Source organism: Amblyomma mixtum, chromosome 1 (genome assembly GCF_055824585.1).
Source record: "Amblyomma mixtum isolate Tamu chromosome 1, ASM5582458v1, whole genome shotgun sequence".
Lineage (NCBI taxonomy): Eukaryota > Metazoa > Arthropoda > Arachnida > Ixodida > Ixodidae > Amblyomma > Amblyomma mixtum.
The window spans coordinates 153,903,220-153,921,492 of NC_143012.1; the positions used below are offsets into that span (position 1 = coordinate 153,903,220).

The 18,273-nt window shown below is 52.2% G+C and overlaps 13 non-coding genes and 3 pseudogenes across 13 annotated transcripts; all 16 read right to left on the bottom strand.

Moving 5' to 3' along the window:
• Nucleotides 1–377: 377 nt before the first annotated feature.
• Nucleotides 378–496, bottom strand: LOC149368652 (5S ribosomal RNA). The gene has a single exon (XR_016288161.1). It is a non-coding gene; the product is annotated as a 5S ribosomal RNA (ribosomal RNA).
• Nucleotides 497–1,042: 546 nt separating this feature from the next.
• On the bottom strand, nucleotides 1,043–1,161 carry LOC149368653 (5S ribosomal RNA). The gene has a single exon (XR_016288162.1). It is a non-coding gene; the product is annotated as a 5S ribosomal RNA (ribosomal RNA).
• A 546-nt stretch (nucleotides 1,162–1,707) lies between these two features.
• Nucleotides 1,708–1,826, bottom strand: LOC149368654 (5S ribosomal RNA). The gene has a single exon (XR_016288163.1). It is a non-coding gene; the product is annotated as a 5S ribosomal RNA (ribosomal RNA).
• A 546-nt stretch (nucleotides 1,827–2,372) lies between these two features.
• LOC149368655 (5S ribosomal RNA) lies at nucleotides 2,373–2,491 on the bottom strand. Its single transcript, XR_016288164.1, has one exon. It is a non-coding gene; the product is annotated as a 5S ribosomal RNA (ribosomal RNA).
• A 545-nt stretch (nucleotides 2,492–3,036) lies between these two features.
• Nucleotides 3,037–3,155, bottom strand: LOC149368656 (5S ribosomal RNA). The gene has a single exon (XR_016288165.1). It is a non-coding gene; the product is annotated as a 5S ribosomal RNA (ribosomal RNA).
• Nucleotides 3,156–3,701: 546 nt separating this feature from the next.
• Nucleotides 3,702–3,820, bottom strand: LOC149368657 (5S ribosomal RNA; annotated as a pseudogene).
• Nucleotides 3,821–4,785: 965 nt separating this feature from the next.
• On the bottom strand, nucleotides 4,786–4,904 carry LOC149368658 (5S ribosomal RNA). The gene has a single exon (XR_016288166.1). It is a non-coding gene; the product is annotated as a 5S ribosomal RNA (ribosomal RNA).
• A 557-nt stretch (nucleotides 4,905–5,461) lies between these two features.
• Nucleotides 5,462–5,560, bottom strand: LOC149368659 (5S ribosomal RNA; annotated as a pseudogene).
• A 5,397-nt stretch (nucleotides 5,561–10,957) lies between these two features.
• LOC149368660 (5S ribosomal RNA) lies at nucleotides 10,958–11,076 on the bottom strand. Its single transcript, XR_016288168.1, has one exon. It is a non-coding gene; the product is annotated as a 5S ribosomal RNA (ribosomal RNA).
• Nucleotides 11,077–11,624: 548 nt separating this feature from the next.
• On the bottom strand, nucleotides 11,625–11,743 carry LOC149368661 (5S ribosomal RNA). The gene has a single exon (XR_016288169.1). It is a non-coding gene; the product is annotated as a 5S ribosomal RNA (ribosomal RNA).
• Nucleotides 11,744–12,289: 546 nt separating this feature from the next.
• On the bottom strand, nucleotides 12,290–12,408 carry LOC149368662 (5S ribosomal RNA; annotated as a pseudogene).
• A 547-nt stretch (nucleotides 12,409–12,955) lies between these two features.
• On the bottom strand, nucleotides 12,956–13,074 carry LOC149368663 (5S ribosomal RNA). Its single transcript, XR_016288170.1, has one exon. It is a non-coding gene; the product is annotated as a 5S ribosomal RNA (ribosomal RNA).
• A 547-nt stretch (nucleotides 13,075–13,621) lies between these two features.
• LOC149368664 (5S ribosomal RNA) lies at nucleotides 13,622–13,740 on the bottom strand. Its single transcript, XR_016288171.1, has one exon. It is a non-coding gene; the product is annotated as a 5S ribosomal RNA (ribosomal RNA).
• Nucleotides 13,741–14,286: 546 nt separating this feature from the next.
• Nucleotides 14,287–14,405, bottom strand: LOC149368665 (5S ribosomal RNA). The gene has a single exon (XR_016288172.1). It is a non-coding gene; the product is annotated as a 5S ribosomal RNA (ribosomal RNA).
• A 547-nt stretch (nucleotides 14,406–14,952) lies between these two features.
• On the bottom strand, nucleotides 14,953–15,071 carry LOC149368666 (5S ribosomal RNA). Its single transcript, XR_016287046.1, has one exon. It is a non-coding gene; the product is annotated as a 5S ribosomal RNA (ribosomal RNA).
• Nucleotides 15,072–15,618: 547 nt separating this feature from the next.
• LOC149368667 (5S ribosomal RNA) lies at nucleotides 15,619–15,737 on the bottom strand. Its single transcript, XR_016287047.1, has one exon. It is a non-coding gene; the product is annotated as a 5S ribosomal RNA (ribosomal RNA).
• Between the last annotated feature and the right edge of the window lie 2,536 nt (nucleotides 15,738–18,273).

Here is an 18,273-nt window from a genome sequence, read left to right on the forward strand (position 1 = left end):
AAGAGCAGCGGGAGCGAGCCTGTGTTGTTTACACATGGACCGGCAGTGGGTGCGGTGCATGGTGCGGTGGGCGCATATTGTGCGCTTCTGCGCAGTGTTATGCGCACACTGGGCCTCCCAGCTATCTTGGGGCTTTGCTAGAGTTTAATCTGCAGTGTACCCGCCGCGGCAGACGTCAGAATGACAGCCGAGACGCCACGGGTTCGCTTCGAGTTTTGCCACAGTTTCGCGTCCGCACGTACTACACGTTGGACACGTTGCCGATGAGATTGTATTATCGATAACAAAATAACGTCACCTCCTATAGTTGCCTGAGACACTGCGCAACTATGACAGAAAAAAAAAAACGTGAAGGGCGAATAAAAATGCAAAAGAAATGCCATCAGCACTCGGTGTTCCCAGGTGGTCTCCCTCCCAAGTACTGACCGAGCCCAATGCTGCTTAGCTTCGGTGATCGGACGAGAACCGGCGTATTCAACATGGTATGGCCGATGGCGAGAGACAGTGCTTTCCGAGTCTTTATGTACTGTGTTTGGCCCTCGAGGATGCAAAACTGCGCATGGATACTTCCCTCGCTCGTGGCAACAGCCGCCAAGCGTGCAGTTACCTGCCCTGCGCTTTTCTCAGCCGTTCTGGCGAACCTAAACCACTGCGGCATGCACGGAAAGAGCAGCGGGAGCGAGCCTGTGTTGTTTACACATGGACCGGCAGTGGGTGCGGTGCATGGTGCGGTGGGCGCATATTGTGCGCTTCTGCGCAGTGTTATGCGCACACTGGGCCTCCCAGCTATCTTGGGGCTTTGCTAGAGTTTAATCTGCAGTGTACCCGCCGCGGCAGACGTCAGAATGACAGCCGAGACGCCACGGGTTCGCTTCGAGTTTTGCCACAGTTTCGCGTCCGCACGTACTACACGTTGGACACGTTGCCGATGAGATTGTATTATCGATAACAAAATAACGTCACCTCCTATAGTTGCCTGAGACACTGCGCAACTATGACAGAAAAAAAAAAACGTGAAGGGCGAATAAAAATGCAAAAGAAATGCCATCAGCACTCGGTGTTCCCAGGTGGTCTCCCTCCCAAGTACTGACCGAGCCCAATGCTGCTTAGCTTCGGTGATCGGACGAGAACCGGCGTATTCAACATGGTATGGCCGATGGCGAGAGACAGTGCTTTCCGAGTCTTTATGTACTGTGTTTGGCCCTCGAGGATGCAAAACTGCGCATGGATACTTCCCTCGCTCGTGGCAACAGCCGCCAAGCGTGCAGTTACCTGCCCTGCGCTTTTCTCAGCCGTTCTGGCGAACCTAAACCACTGCGGCATGCACGGAAAGAGCAGCGGGAGCGAGCCTGTGTTGTTTACACATGGACCGGCAGTGGGTGCGGTGCATGGTGCGGTGGGCGCATATTGTGCGCTTCTGCGCAGTGTTATGCGCACACTGGGCCTCCCAGCTATCTTGGGGCTTTGCTAGAGTTTAATCTGCAGTGTACCCGCCGCGGCAGACGTCAGAATGACAGCCGAGACGCCACGGGTTCGCTTCGAGTTTTGCCACAGTTTCGCGTCCGCACGTACTACACGTTGGACACGTTGCCGATGAGATTGTATTATCGATAACAAAATAACGTCACCTCCTATAGTTGCCTGAGACACTGCGCAACTATGACAGAAAAAAAAAAACGTGAAGGGCGAATAAAAATGCAAAAGAAATGCCATCAGCACTCGGTGTTCCCAGGTGGTCTCCCTCCCAAGTACTGACCGAGCCCAATGCTGCTTAGCTTCGGTGATCGGACGAGAACCGGCGTATTCAACATGGTATGGCCGATGGCGAGAGACAGTGCTTTCCGAGTCTTTATGTACTGTGTTTGGCCCTCGAGGATGCAAAACTGCGCATGGATACTTCCCTCGCTCGTGGCAACAGCCGCCAAGCGTGCAGTTACCTGCCCTGCGCTTTTCTCAGCCGTTCTGGCGAACCTAAACCACTGCGGCATGCACGGAAAGAGCAGCGGGAGCGAGCCTGTGTTGTTTACACATGGACCGGCAGTGGGTGCGGTGCATGGTGCGGTGGGCGCATATTGTGCGCTTCTGCGCAGTGTTATGCGCACACTGGGCCTCCCAGCTATCTTGGGGCTTTGCTAGAGTTTAATCTGCAGTGTACCCGCCGCGGCAGACGTCAGAATGACAGCCGAGACGCCACGGGTTCGCTTCGAGTTTTGCCACAGTTTCGCGTCCGCACGTACTACACGTTGGACACGTTGCCGATGAGATTGTATTATCGATAACAAAATAACGTCACCTCCTATAGTTGCCTGAGACACTGCGCAACTATGACAGAAAAAAAAAAACGTGAAGGGCGAATAAAAATGCAAAAGAAATGCCATCAGCACTCGGTGTTCCCAGGTGGTCTCCCTCCCAAGTACTGACCGAGCCCAATGCTGCTTAGCTTCGGTGATCGGACGAGAACCGGCGTATTCAACATGGTATGGCCGATGGCGAGAGACAGTGCTTTCCGAGTCTTTATGTACTGTGTTTGGCCCTCGAGGATGCAAAACTGCGCATGGATACTTCCCTCGCTCGTGGCAACAGCCGCCAAGCGTGCAGTTACCTGCCCTGCGCTTTTCTCAGCCGTTCTGGCGAACCTAAACCACTGCGGCATGCACGGAAAGAGCAGCGGGAGCGAGCCTGTGTTGTTTACACATGGACCGGCAGTGGGTGCGGTGCATGGTGCGGTGGGCGCATATTGTGCGCTTCTGCGCAGTGTTATGCGCACACTGGGCCTCCCAGCTATCTTGGGGCTTTGCTAGAGTTTAATCTGCAGTGTACCCGCCGCGGCAGACGTCAGAATGACAGCCGAGACGCCACGGGTTCGCTTCGAGTTTTGCCACAGTTTCGCGTCCGCACGTACTACACGTTGGACACGTTGCCGATGAGATTGTATTATCGATAACAAAATAACGTCACCTCCTATAGTTGCCTGAGACACTGCGCAACTATGACAGAAAAAAAAAACGTGAAGGGCGAATAAAAATGCAAAAGAAATGCCATCAGCACTCGGTGTTCCCAGGTGGTCTCCCTCCCAAGTACTGACCGAGCCCAATGCTGCTTAGCTTCGGTGATCGGACGAGAACCGGCGTATTCAACATGGTATGGCCGATGGCGAGAGACAGTGCTTTCCGAGTCTTTATGTACTGTGTTTGGCCCTCGAGGATGCAAAACTGCGCATGGATACTTCCCTCGCTCGTGGCAACAGCCGCCAAGCGTGCAGTTACCTGCCCTGCGCTTTTCTCAGCCGTTCTGGCGAACCTAAACCACTGCGGCATGCACGGAAAGAGCAGCGGGAGCGAGCCTGTGTTGTTTACACATGGACCGGCAGTGGGTGCGGTGCATGGTGCGGTGGGCGCATATTGTGCGCTTCTGCGCAGTGTTATGCGCACACTGGGCCTCCCAGCTATCTTGGGGCTTTGCTAGAGTTTAATCTGCAGTGTACCCGCCGCGGCAGACGTCAGAATGACAGCCGAGACGCCACGGGTTCGCTTCGAGTTTTGCCACAGTTTCGCGTCCGCACGTACTACACGTTGGACACGTTGCCGATGAGATTGTATTATCGATAACAAAATAACGTCACCTCCTATAGTTGCCTGAGACACTGCGCAACTATGACAGAAAAAAAAAAACGTGAAGGGCGAATAAAAATGCAAAAGAAATGCCATCAGCACTCGGTGTTCCCAGGTGGTCTCCCTCCCAAGTACTGACCGAGCCCAATGCTGCTTAGCTTCGGTGATCGGACGAGAACCGGCGTATTCAACATGGTATGGCCGATTTTTTTCTTTATTGCCTGGCTTTGACACAAAACACTGGACAACACAAACAATCAACAAAAGACAATAACTATGTACACACGACTTGTGGTCAGCCAGCATAAATCTGGCTTCGTCCAATTAAAATTCACGCAACGTACAGAGCGGCTCTAGTCTTGAGAGCCACTCCGGAGGCTCCGCAGCGGCTTTCTGAATGGCCAGAAACATCTCCATACTTTCGCGAAAGTAAATTCTGGCAGGTCTTGCGTCACTGTCACAATGCCAGCCTGCCATTCTGGAGCGCCATATACAGTGGAGGCCTGTCAGCATTATTAAATCGAAAGGCACCCCATCCTCATTTTCAACACATAAGAACCGGATGCCATACGGTCTAGTGGGATGTATTGCAGCGAACATTAAAGAAACAACATGGTATGGCCGATGGCGAGAGACAGTGCTTTCCGAGTCTTTATGTACTGTGTTTGGCCCTCGAGGATGCAAAACTGCGCATGGATACTTCCCTCGCTCGTGGCAACAGCCGCCAAGCGTGCAGTTACCTGCCCTGCGCTTTTCTCAGCCGTTCTGGCGAACCTAAACCACTGCGGCATGCACGGAAAGAGCAGCGGGAGCGAGCCTGTGTTGTTTACACATGGACCGGCAGTGGGTGCGGTGCATGGTGCGGTGGGCGCATATTGTGCGCTTCTGCGCAGTGTTATGCGCACACTGGGCCTCCCAGCTATCTTGGGGCTTTGCTAGAGTTTAATCTGCAGTGTACCCGCCGCGGCAGACGTCAGAATGACAGCCGAGACGCCACGGGTTCGCTTCGAGTTTTGCCACAGTTTCGCGTCCGCACGTACTACACGTTGGACACGTTGCCGATGAGATTGTATTATCGATAACAAAATAACGTCACCTCCTATAGTTGCCTGAGACACTGCGCAACTATGACAGAAAAAAAAAACGTGAAGGGCGAATAAAAATGCAAAAGAAATGCCATCAGCACTCGGTGTTCCCAGGTGGTCTCCCTCCCAAGTACTGACCGAGCCCAATGCTGCTTAGCTTCGGTGATCGGACGAGAACCGGCGTATTCAACATGGTATGGCCGATGGCGAGAGACAGTGCTTTCCGAGTCTTTATGTACTGTGTTTGGCCCTCGAGGATGCAAAACTGCGCATGGATACTTCCCTCGCTCGTGGCAACAGCCGCCAAGCGTGCAGTTACCTGCCCTGCGCTTTTCTCAGCCGTTCTGGCGAACCTAAACCACTGCGGCATGCACGGAAAGAGCAGCGGGAGCGAGCCTGTGTTGTTTACACATGGACCGGCAGTGGGTGCGGTGCATGGTGCGGTGGGCGCATATTGTGCGCTTCTGCGCAGTGTTATGCGCACACTGGGCCTCCCAGCTATCTTGGGGCTTTGCTAGAGTTTAATCTGCAGTGTACCCGCCGCGGCAGACGTCAGAATGACAGCCGAGACGCCACGGGTTCGCTTCGAGTTTTGCCACAGTTTCGCGTCCGCACGTACTACACGTTGGACACGTTGCCGATGAGATTGTATTATCGATAACAAAATAACGTCACCTCCTATAGTTGCCTGAGACACTGCGCAACTATGACAGAAAAAAAAAAAACGTGAAGGGCGAATAAAAATGCAAAAGAAATGCCATCAGCACTCGGTGTTCCCAGGTGGTCTCCCTCCCAAGTACTGACCGAGCCCAATGCTGCTTAGCTTCGGTGATCGGACGAGAACCGGCGTATTCAACATGGTATTTTTTTTTTTTCTTTATTGCCTTCGAGAAAACAACACAAAAATTACATAAACCAAACTTTGAAAACCAGCAACCTGCCAGATCTTCCTGGCAGGCCATGTCAAGTTTAAAATTCTCTCAACAGAGTCAAATTTTCCATCCTGGGTAGCCAATCGGGTACACAAGCTTGCAGTTTCATCACTTCAACAAATCTACGTACATTTTCCCGAAAATACATACGGGCTGGTCTCGCGTCAGAATCGCAGTAATACCCCGCCATTCTGGAGCGCCATATACTATGGAGGCCCCAGAGCATTACCTGATCAAACGGGAACCCGTCCTGGTTTTCAATTGCCAAATATCTGATACCGTAGGGATGAAGCGGGAGCTCTTTTTTAATTGTTCGTTGCAAAACGTCCCAAAAAAACACCCCCTCCCAACAGTGAAGAAACACATGGTCTATTGTTTCGGGACACTTGCAGATTAGGCAATGCGAACCCCACGGTAGGAATAAACCCCTTCCCTCTAAAAACCTTTTAACTGATAGTGTTTCTGTATGTAGCTTGAAGAAGAAAGTTTTGGTTCCTGGCTGTACTTGCATTCTTTTTACTCTTTTCAGAACATCCCCTCCGTGGCCTCCATCGTACAAAGCTCTGTACATTGGCACTGGAAAAACAACATCACACAGATCTGCGTATAGCTTTTTCCGCTTCACGTCACTTAAATATTCTCTCGAAAAACGCACAACAAGAAATTTAACGCTATCAGCAACTTCTCTGAAGTAACCGAAAGTTCTTGCGGAAAAATAATTTGTTCCCACAACAAAATCAGGCAAAACACCGGTCAACCTTAGTTGACACATAGTTCTCAAAAAAGGGTCACGCACATCTCGAAAAAAGAAAAACCTGTTTACAAGCTGGCGCAGGAACAGATGTCCTAGCCCAAGGCCACCATCTTTCACACGTCTAAACAAATTCGTCCGTCGGCACCGTTCCCAGGTCGATGACCAAACAAAAACAGCTAAAATGCGATGTATCTTCTGTACATTTGCCCGGGAACAGTGCAACACTTGCATGACGTACCACAGTTTGCTTAAAAAGAACAAATTACACACCGTCGCTCTCGCAAAGATTGACAAATGTGCCCCCTTCCATCTATCTGATTTTTCCCGTAGTTCGTTCACTTGTTCTTTCCAATATGCATCACTGTCCCGGTAGCAGTTTAGTGGCACTCCTAGGTATTTTGGGGGGATAGTTACCCAAGTCACATTTGCAAAAAGATCTGGGGTTGATGGCCAACCCCCATGCCAAAGTCCCTGGCACTTTGCCCAGTTCACTTTACTTCCGGTTGCCTTCCGGAAACTGTCAACTGACACAACAGCCTCCCGTATGCTCTGCTGATTCACAGCAAACACCGCTAGGTCATCCGCGTACGCTAGCAACTTGACTTCAGCTGCCTGCAACCTAAAACCTTGAACAGCCTCGTTCTTAATAATGCTCAAACATAGTGTCTCTATGTAAATGGTAAACAAAAGGGGACTGAGGGGGCAGCCCTGGCGTACCGAACGTTGCACCCGAATGGGGGCCCCCAGACTCTTGTTTATAATTAATCTCGTAGTGCAGCCGCGGTACGCCATGGCCACACCCTCTCGAATTACGGAACCTACATTCGCGTGGTCCAGAATACTGAGCAAAATTTCGTGGGCGACACAGTCAAATGCTTTTTCGAGGTCTAGTTGGAGGATGGCCACACATTCATTAGTCAGATCACAACACTCCAGAACCGATCTTGCCGTGTGTATGTTAGTCATAATTGATCTCCCCTTTATCCCGCACGTTTGATGAGGGCCGACAATATCCTGGATTACTGACTGCAGCCTCCTTGCTAGCACTTTCATTAATATTTTATAATCGACATTAGTCAAGGAAATTGGCCTGTAAGCTGTGACCTGCTGGAGCTTTTCCTCGTTATTTGTCTTGGGAATTAGAATAGTGTGAGCTAACCCGTATGACAGCGGCAATCTGTTTATTTCGTAGGCTTCTTGGAACAACGCAGTCAATATTGGCGCTATTTCGTTCTTGAACCCCTTATAGAAAGCTGCACTTAAGCCGTCTGGCCCAGGCGACTTTCCCATATTTAAACTATCGATTGCTTTTTCGACCTCGAGTTCTGTGATTGGCATCTCTAATCTTTTCTTCGTGTCCTCGTCTAGTCGTGGCATAGCCATAAGAAACTTTTCTTTGAACAAGTTTATGTCAACCTCCTGTTTGTTAAAAAGCTGCTGATAATATTGGAAGAAGCCTTGTCTGATATGATCGTCATCTGACGATAGCATGCCGCCCCATGCAATCTTATCAATATGATTTTCCTCTGCATGAGCCTTTTCCAATGCCAGTGCTCTTTTCGAGGGCGTCTCGCCCATGTTCCAGCTTTCCGCCCTTGCCCTTACTAACGCTCCTTGGTATCTGTCTTCTTCCATCAACGCAAGCTGTTCTTTTATTTTCCTAATATCTTCTATCCATTTGCCGGGTGCCTTACATTCTTGCTCATGTAGTTTTTCCAGCAAAGCCTTTAGCTGGGTTTCTTTAATTTTCTCCTGATACCGCAGGCAACTGGACCTATCAATGGCCTTTATTTTAATCTGTTCTTTGCACATCTCCCATTGCTTCCAGATTTCGTACAATGTGCCCGGCCTTACTTTAATGAGTTCATTCAGTACAACCCGTCTAAAGGCTTCATCGCTGAGCAATTTGTTGTTAAATTTCCATAACTCCCAGCTAAATGCATTCCTTCGTTTTCTGGTGCCGAATACGCATTTCACTAAGCAGTGATCCGTGAATGTCATGGGCACAACTTGGTATTCATTACATACGGGAATCAAATCCAGCGACACGTAAATTCTGTCAAGGCGCGCGTGGCTCGAACCTTGGAAGTGCGTGTACTGCACGGCACGCGCTCCCCCCAGGTACTCAGCCACATCTTCCATATTCCACTCGCTTGTTAACTGGCACAACACATCAGTACTCTTGTCTCTGAAGCCGCGTGTGCTGGTTTTGTCCCGAGCATTCAGTACACAGTTGAAATCGCCCAGCATTACAACCTGCCTCTCCGTCCTTAACTGCTGCATAACATTCTCAAAAAACACTGCTCTTTCCTCAACAATGTTAGGTGCATACACACAAATAATGCGCCACTCAGCATTGGAATATGCAAAATCGGCTACAACACACCGTCCTGACAGACATGAGTAGTGAGCCTGTACAATCAGTCCGGGCAGCTTTTTGACAAACAATACACACCCAGCCGATGTCCCTACCGCGTGGCTCACAATGGCGTAAAATCTAGCCGTGAAACGTTGCACCATGCTTCCGGTCTCTTCCTCCCCATCAACCTTTGTTTCTTGTACGGCAAGCACGTCGATATCATGGTCACTTAGCAGGCGGTGTACTTGGCTCTGCTTCTTTTTGGCTGCCAGTCCCCTGACATTTAACGTGGCTACACTCAAAGGGGTTTCAGGCGCCATTTCCATAAAGGGTGAATAGACCGAAAGCGTGGTGCTTACCTTCCTCGTCTAGCGCGCGGCTAGACGCCGTCGTTGGAACCGCCTCCGTCTGGTGCGAGCGGCTGAACCGGCAGCGGGGGCGCTTTGTCCGCTGCACGCCTCTCCGAAGAAAGGTTTGGCCGCGGACGTAGTGTGGACCGCCGGGGTTGGACTGTTTTTGCTGGCGGCTCGTCGACACCGGGGGCTGTTGCCTTGTCACCTTCGAGATCGGTCTGTGTGTGGGGTCGCTTGGCTGGGGCTGTGACGCTTGGCGAACGAGTACCGCTGGTGTCCGGGTGCTCCTCACCGTTATCCTGCTCCATGTCGTCTGCCGGCTGAGGTGACGTCTCTTCGTCTGACCTAGGGAGGTCAGGTGCAGCGTCACTCCTCCCCGCATCGCTGGCAGCTTTGATGTCTCGAGCGGAGTCTCCCGACGAGTCTGTCTCCCGTACCTGCGTACGCTCTTCTCCGGTTCCCTTTGCCGCCTCCTCTGCCTCGACTACGTCCATAGTGAGCTCCGCCGACCGCTCCCTCGTTCCAGGTCCCGCGGCCGAAGCGTACGTGAGCACACAGTCAGCCTCCTCATGTCCGTAGCGCCTACATTTTGAACACCGGGGCACCTTACATTCGCGGCGGACGTGTCCCGTGCCTCGACAGCGTAAGCACTGCATCGCCCGCCCAGGCACAACGACAAGGGCTAATTCCCCGGCGACTCGCAGCTGGTGCGGTAAGTCATCTACCTTGATGCCCGGCTTCAATTTCAGGAGCACCGTCCTCGTGGTGGACCCCTTCTCCTTGACGCCTTGAACTCGCCACCTCTCCCGGGTCACTTCGGTCACGTTCCCAAAAGCCGCAAAGGCCGTCCGGATGTCATCATCTGCAACGCCGTGCAACATCCAGTGGAGTCGCAGCTTCACTTGTTGGTCTTCGGGATCGATGATGAGGCAGCGGCGGCCTTTAACTTCCAGTTCCTTGAACGCCGCCAGCTTCTTTGTTGCTTCTGTGCTGTTTAAGGTGACAGCCCACACATGGTTGATCTGATACGCCCCCAACGCCAAAACGTCGGGGAGCGCACCAACGTTGGCAAGGGCGTCACGGAAATCCTCGACCCTGTATGGCCTAACCCGCACATCTCCGTGCAAAAAAAGCGTGTTAAAAACAACGCGTCCGGTGGGCAAAGTTGGCAGAATAATCTGATAGTCGCTATCTTCGTTGTCCTCGAGCCTGTTTCCGCGGCTGGAAAGGGCCGCTATCGCCGCTCCACTGGAGCTCATGATCCTGCGTCCGTCACGCTCGGTGGCCGGAAGCCGAATGACATGGTATGGCCGATGGCGAGAGACAGTGCTTTCCGAGTCTTTATGTACTGTGTTTGGCCCTCGAGGATGCAAAACTGCGCATGGATACTTCCCTCGCTCGTGGCAACAGCCGCCAAGCGTGCAGTTACCTGCCCTGCGCTTTTCTCAGCCGTTCTGGCGAACCTAAACCACTGCGGCATGCACGGAAAGAGCAGCGGGAGCGAGCCTGTGTTGTTTACACATGGACCGGCAGTGGGTGCGGTGCATGGTGCGGTGGGCGCATATTGTGCGCTTCTGCGCAGTGTTATGCGCACACTGGGCCTCCCAGCTATCTTGGGGCTTTGCTAGAGTTTAATCTGCAGTGTACCCGCCGCGGCAGACGTCAGAATGACAGCCGAGACGCCACGGGTTCGCTTCGAGTTTTGCCACAGTTTCGCGTCCGCACGTACTACACGTTGGACACGTTGCCGATGAGATTGTATTATCGATAACAAAATAACGTCACCTCCTATAGTTGCCTGAGACACTGCGCAACTATGACAGAAAAAAAAAACGTGAAGGGCGAATAAAAATGCAAAAGAAATGCCATCAGCACTCGGTGTTCCCAGGTGGTCTCCCTCCCAAGTACTGACCGAGCCCAATGCTGCTTAGCTTCGGTGATCGGACGAGAACCGGCGTATTCAACATGGTATGGCCGATGGCGAGAGACAGTGCTTTCCGAGTCTTTATGTACTGTGTTTGGCCCTCGAGGATGCAAAACGGCGCATGGATACTTCCCTCGCTCGTGGCAACAGCCGCCAAGCGTGCAGTTACCTGCCCTGCGCTTTTCTCAGCCGTTCTGGCGAACCTAAACCACTGCGGCATGCACGGAAAGAGCAGCGGGAGCGAGCCTGTGTTGTTTACACATGGACCGGCAGTGGGTGCGGTGCATGGTGCGGTGGGCGCATATTGTGCGCTTCTGCGCAGTGTTATGCGCACACTGGGCCTCCCAGCTATCTTGGGGCTTTGCTAGAGTTTAATCTGCAGTGTACCCGCCGCGGCAGACGTCAGAATGACAGCCGAGACGCCACGGGTTCGCTTCGAGTTTTGCCACAGTTTCGCGTCCGCACGTACTACACGTTGGACACGTTGCCGATGAGATTGTATTATCGATAACAAAATAACGTCACCTCCTATAGTTGCCTGAGACACTGCGCAACTATGACGGAAAAAAAAAAAAACGTGAAGGGCGAATAAAAATGCAAAAGAAATGCCATCAGCACTCGGTGTTCCCAGGTGGTCTCCCTCCCAAGTACTGACCGAGCCCAATGCTGCTTAGCTTCGGTGATCGGACGAGAACCGGCGTATTCAACATGGTATGGCCGATGGCGAGAGACAGTGCTTTCCGAGTCTTTATGTACTGTGTTTGGCCCTCGAGGATGCAAAACTGCGCATGGATACTTCCCTCGCTCGTGGCAACAGCCGCCAAGCGTGCAGTTACCTGCCCTGCGCTTTTCTCAGCCGTTCTGGCGAACCTAAACCACTGCGGCATGCACGGAAAGAGCAGCGGGAGCGAGCCTGTGTTGTTTACACATGGACCGGCAGTGGGTGCGGTGCATGGTGCGGTGGGCGCATATTGTGCGCTTCTGCGCAGTGTTATGCGCACACTGGGCCTCCCAGCTATCTTGGGGCTTTGCTAGAGTTTAATCTGCAGTGTACCCGCCGCGGCAGACGTCAGAATGACAGCCGAGACGCCACGGGTTCGCTTCGAGTTTTGCCACAGTTTCGCGTCCGCACGTACTACACGTTGGACACGTTGCCGATGAGATTGTATTATCGATAACAAAATAACGTCACCTCCTATAGTTGCCTGAGACACTGCGCAACTATGACAGAAAAAAAAAAACGTGAAGGGCGAATAAAAATGCAAAAGAAATGCCATCAGCACTCGGTGTTCCCAGGTGGTCTCCCTCCCAAGTACTGACCGAGCCGAATGCTGCTTAGCTTCGGTGATCGGACGAGAACCGGCGTATTCAACATGGTATGGCCGATGGCGAGAGACAGTGCTTTCCGAGTCTTTATGTACTGTGTTTGGCCCTCGAGGATGCAAAACTGCGCATGGATACTTCCCTCGCTCGTGGCAACAGCCGCCAAGCGTGCAGTTACCTGCCCTGCGCTTTTCTCAGCCGTTCTGGCGAACCTAAACCACTGCGGCATGCACGGAAAGAGCAGCGGGAGCGAGCCTGTGTTGTTTACACATGGACCGGCAGTGGGTGCGGTGCATGGTGCGGTGGGCGCATATTGTGCGCTTCTGCGCAGTGTTATGCGCACACTGGGCCTCCCAGCTATCTTGGGGCTTTGCTAGAGTTTAATCTGCAGTGTACCCGCCGCGGCAGACGTCAGAATGACAGCCGAGACGCCACGGGTTCGCTTCGAGTTTTGCCACAGTTTCGCGTCCGCACGTACTACACGTTGGACACGTTGCCGATGAGATTGTATTATCGATAACAAAATAACGTCACCTCCTATAGTTGCCTGAGACACTGCGCAACTATGACAGAAAAAAAAAAAACGTGAAGGGCGAATAAAAATGCAAAAGAAATGCCATCAGCACTCGGTGTTCCCAGGTGGTCTCCCTCCCAAGTACTGACCGAGCCCAATGCTGCTTAGCTTCGGTGATCGGACGAGAACCGGCGTATTCAACATGGTATGGCCGATGGCGAGAGACAGTGCTTTCCGAGTCTTTATGTACTGTGTTTGGCCCTCGAGGATGCAAAACTGCGCATGGATACTTCCCTCGCTCGTGGCAACAGCCGCCAAGCGTGCAGTTACCTGCCCTGCGCTTTTCTCAGCCGTTCTGGCGAACCTAAACCACTGCGGCATGCACGGAAAGAGCAGCGGGAGCGAGCCTGTGTTGTTTACACATGGACCGGCAGTGGGTGCGGTGCATGGTGCGGTGGGCGCATATTGTGCGCTTCTGCGCAGTGTTATGCGCACACTGGGCCTCCCAGCTATCTTGGGGCTTTGCTAGAGTTTAATCTGCAGTGTACCCGCCGCGGCAGACGTCAGAATGACAGCCGAGACGCCACGGGTTCGCTTCGAGTTTTGCCACAGTTTCGCGTCCGCACGTACTACACGTTGGACACGTTGCCGATGAGATTGTATTATCGATAACAAAATAACGTCACCTCCTATAGTTGCCTGAGACACTGCGCAACTATGACAGAAAAAAAAAAAACGTGAAGGGCGAATAAAAATGCAAAAGAAATGCCATCAGCACTCGGTGTTCCCAGGTGGTCTCCCTCCCAAGTACTGACCGAGCCCAATGCTGCTTAGCTTCGGTGATCGGACGAGAACCGGCGTATTCAACATGGTATGGCCGATGGCGAGAGACAGTGCTTTCCGAGTCTTTATGTACTGTGTTTGGCCCTCGAGGATGCAAAACTGCGCATGGATACTTCCCTCGCTCGTGGCAACAGCCGCCAAGCGTGCAGTTACCTGCCCTGCGCTTTTCTCAGCCGTTCTGGCGAACCTAAACCACTGCGGCATGCACGGAAAGAGCAGCGGGAGCGAGCCTGTGTTGTTTACACATGGACCGGCAGTGGGTGCGGTGCATGGTGCGGTGGGCGCATATTGTGCGCTTCTGCGCAGTGTTATGCGCACACTGGGCCTCCCAGCTATCTTGGGGCTTTGCTAGAGTTTAATCTGCAGTGTACCCGCCGCGGCAGACGTCAGAATGACAGCCGAGACGCCACGGGTTCGCTTCGAGTTTTGCCACAGTTTCGCGTCCGCACGTACTACACGTTGGACACGTTGCCGATGAGATTGTATTATCGATAACAAAATAACGTCACCTCCTATAGTTGCCTGAGACACTGCGCAACTATGACAGAAAAAAAAAAACGTGAAGGGCGAATAAAAATGCAAAAGAAATGCCATCAGCACTCGGTGTTCCCAGGTGGTCTCCCTCCCAAGTACTGACCGAGCCCAATGCTGCTTAGCTTCGGTGATCGGACGAGAACCGGCGTATTCAACATGGTATGGCCGATGGCGAGAGACAGTGCTTTCCGAGTCTTTATGTACTGTGTTTGGCCCTCGAGGATGCAAAACTGCGCATGGATACTTCCCTCGCTCGTGGCAACAGCCGCCAAGCGTGCAGTTACCTGCCCTGCGCTTTTCTCAGCCGTTCTGGCGAACCTAAACCACTGCGGCATGCACGGAAAGAGCAGCGGGAGCGAGCCTGTGTTGTTTACACATGGACCGGCAGTGGGTGCGGTGCATGGTGCGGTGGGCGCATATTGTGCGCTTCTGCGCAGTGTTATGCGCACACTGGGCCTCCCAGCTATCTTGGGGCTTTGCTAGAGTTTAATCTGCAGTGTACCCGCCGCGGCAGACGTCAGAATGACAGCCGAGACGCCACGGGTTCGCTTCGAGTTTTGCCACAGTTTCGCGTCCGCACGTACTACACGTTGGACACGTTGCCGATGAGATTGTATTATCGATAACAAAATAACGTCACCTCCTATAGTTGCCTGAGACACTGCGCAAATATGACAGAAAAAAAAAAAACGTGAAGGGCGAATAAAAATGCAAAAGAAATGCCATCAGCACTCGGTGTTCCCAGGTGGTCTCCCTCCCAAGTACTGACCGAGCCCAATGCTGCTTAGCTTCGGTGATCGGACGAGAACCGGCGTATTCAACATGGTATGGCCGATGGCGAGAGACAGTGCTTTCCGAGTCTTTATGTACTGTGTTTGGCCCTCGAGGATGCAAAACTGCGCATGGATACTTCCCTCGCTCGTGGCAACAGCCGCCAAGCGTGCAGTTACCTGCCCTGCGCTTTTCTCAGCCGTTCTGGCGAACCTAAACCACTGCGGCATGCACGGAAAGAGCAGCGGGAGCGAGCCTGTGTTGTTTACACATGGACCGGCAGTGGGTGCGGTGCATGGTGCGGTGGGCGCATATTGTGCGCTTCTGCGCAGTGTTATGCGCACACTGGGCCTCCCAGCTATCTTGGGGCTTTGCTAGAGTTTAATCTGCAGTGTACCCGCCGCGGCAGACGTCAGAATGACAGCCGAGACGCCACGGGTTCGCTTCGAGTTTTGCCACAGTTTCGCGTCCGCACGTACTACACGTTGGACACGTTGCCGATGAGATTGTATTATCGATAACAAAATAACGTCACCTCCTATAGTTGCCTGAGACACTGCGCAACTATGACAGAAAAAAAAAAAACGTGAAGGGCGAATAAAAATGCAAAAGAAATGCCATCAGCACTCGGTGTTCCCAGGTGGTCTCCCTCCCAAGTACTGACCGAGCCCAATGCTGCTTAGCTTCGGTGATCGGACGAGAACCGGCGTATTCAACATGGTATGGCCGATGGCGAGAGACAGTGCTTTCCGAGTCTTTATGTACTGTGTTTGGCCCTCGAGGATGCAAAACTGCGCATGGATACTTCCCTCCCAACAAACACAAAACCTCCTCAAAATCTCCCAAAAATGACCCATCGGGACATCTAGAATCTCCCCAGGAGGTGCTCATTTTTCCCGAACACATCTAAAAAACGTCCCCACAACTAGCAATGTCCAAAAAGTTGTGCGTCCCATGGAAAGCCCCAAAAGGTTAATGCTCGATTTCTCGGCTCTGGTTCAATAAAATTATTCCCCCTTTTTCATGCAGCCTGCAGGCATCCAAGCGCACATATGTGCCAAATTTCAGGTGCATACTTACGTTACAGGTGGTGTAATCCACCTTTCCACTCGTCTGAATGCGTGCTGGCTCGGCCGTTCTGCACTTATCCGTTTACGTGAAATGTCCTAGCATTTTGCACACAAAGGAAATATGAACTCAAAAAGTCACCCGATTTGGCCCATATAAGAGCAAAGAGCAGCGCCATACAGAAGTAATTTCAGTTTACTAGCTGTGCTCTTAGCACGAATTGCATCCTGTCGTCCATGCCGGCGACCGCACCATACACCACCACAATCAAAATGCATTCATGTTTCAGTCAAAGAAAAACAATACAGACCGAATTGAAAGTCCGTGCCGAACAAAACTTACGTTCAACGGCGCAAATCTGAATGAATACAAATGGCAGACGCAAACGTATGCACCATTTAATACACAGTGTACATACACTACGGCGCCATGCATATAATGATGACCACTTTTTTTCTCCAGCCCTGAGAAATCTGCAATATGAAGCAAGTAAAACAGAATACAGGCTGAAAGTTGATGCACCTTAAACGAGCATTCTAAGGGCTACAAAAGCAGATATGCACACGCAAAAGCAAACGTATGTAAAGAGCAACTTGGGTGCCAATGAAAAGACGAGATGGGCGTACGCTGCAGACACGCAGTTTCAGGTGACGGATTTTCTTCAAGTTGAAACCCCCCTCACGCTTAGAGACTCGGAGCCAGCTTCAGCGACGTGTTATCAAAACAGAAAAAAATATTAGTTCTACTAGGCGAAAATAAAAAAATAGTGCGAAAAGGGCCTGCAGTATGCTTAAATAAATAAATAAATTAAATAATTAATTAAAATAAACCACCATACCTTGACGACGTTGCCTACGGAAACCCAGGGATGAAATACAAGGCTGCAGCAGCTGAAACCATGAATTAAACGCAGCCTTCTGTCCTGCGCCTTCTCACAGCACAGCGAGCGCTCAAACATACGCGTTACACTTTTGTAACGATCCTGGGAGTTTTATTTTCTTGTGACTAAGTGTGGGGATAAGACTGCTTGGAGCCAGGCGGGAAGGTGAACGTGCTCAGGTACGTGCGGTGGCGCGCTGCATCCATGGTGCGGCAGACCGCGCATGCGGCACAATCCAGCTTGGGAGTCGAGATCAAGGCACTATTAATCCAGTGGGAGAGAGTCAATATAACCACGCGAACACTGCACAAACTGTACCGCTGCGGCAGGATGGCTGCGCGGTGGCGAAGTAGGTAGAGCAGGCTAATCCATGGGCACTCGCAGAAAGAGAGTGGTGGGTTTCCGAAGGTCCTTCCCGCCTCAGACCGTAGTAGACGGCTACGCTGCCACCACCAACGTGCTGCAGTCGTCGGAGGCGCTGAGGAATGCAGGGTGCGTGCGAGGAGTCACCTATTGCCACGAACTCCGCTGCCGCGAACGCCGCCTCGAACAGCGGCATCAGTAGGGCCGTGGAGCTGCGCAAAGGACTTGCGATGCGCCGCCGCGGCATCAGTTCCAAAAGGAATGGTGTGGGCACGCCGAGGTGCGCGGGAAAACTTTCGTGAATCCGTAGCTACGAAGTCCACGACAGCCCAGTTGGCGCAGTGACGAGAGCAAGAACTGCCGCGCGCTGGGGCTTGTGCTCGAACGTCTCGGGCAGCGCGAATAAGCGCGCGCAAAATGGCTTCCGTCCAGCGAGGAAGCCGGGCGAGCGACGGGAGGCCATTACTGCACTTCTGCTAGACAGCGGCGCAGCGAGGAGTGCCGAGAGTCGGAGACGCCTGGAGGGACCACCACATAATGTTGAAGTTGGGCGCAAGCTGGGAAAACGCTAGAAGACGTGAAAGCTGGTGACCGCCGCTGCCGGCGGCGCGATGAAAATGCAGACCGTCGCCGCCTGCCTGCAGCATGGAGCCGACAGCCCACGTGCGAGAAACGCATGCGCCGAGAGAGATGCGGGGTCTACCGTTTCCTTCGGCTGTTCGAATGAAACTGCTGTTTCATCTCTCAAAACGGCGAGTGCAAGAGGAAAACCTCTCCTCGCAGCTTGTGGCGCGAGGGAGAGAGAAAACAGAGCGAGCTGTCAATTTTTATTTCTTGTTGAAAACCATTGGTCCCAAAACGTTATACCCAGTTACCTTTCTGGGACCAAAATGCATTAATTCTTTTTTGTTGCTGCTTAAAACTCTCGAAAGAACGTTTCTAGACCTTTAGTGGGAGCA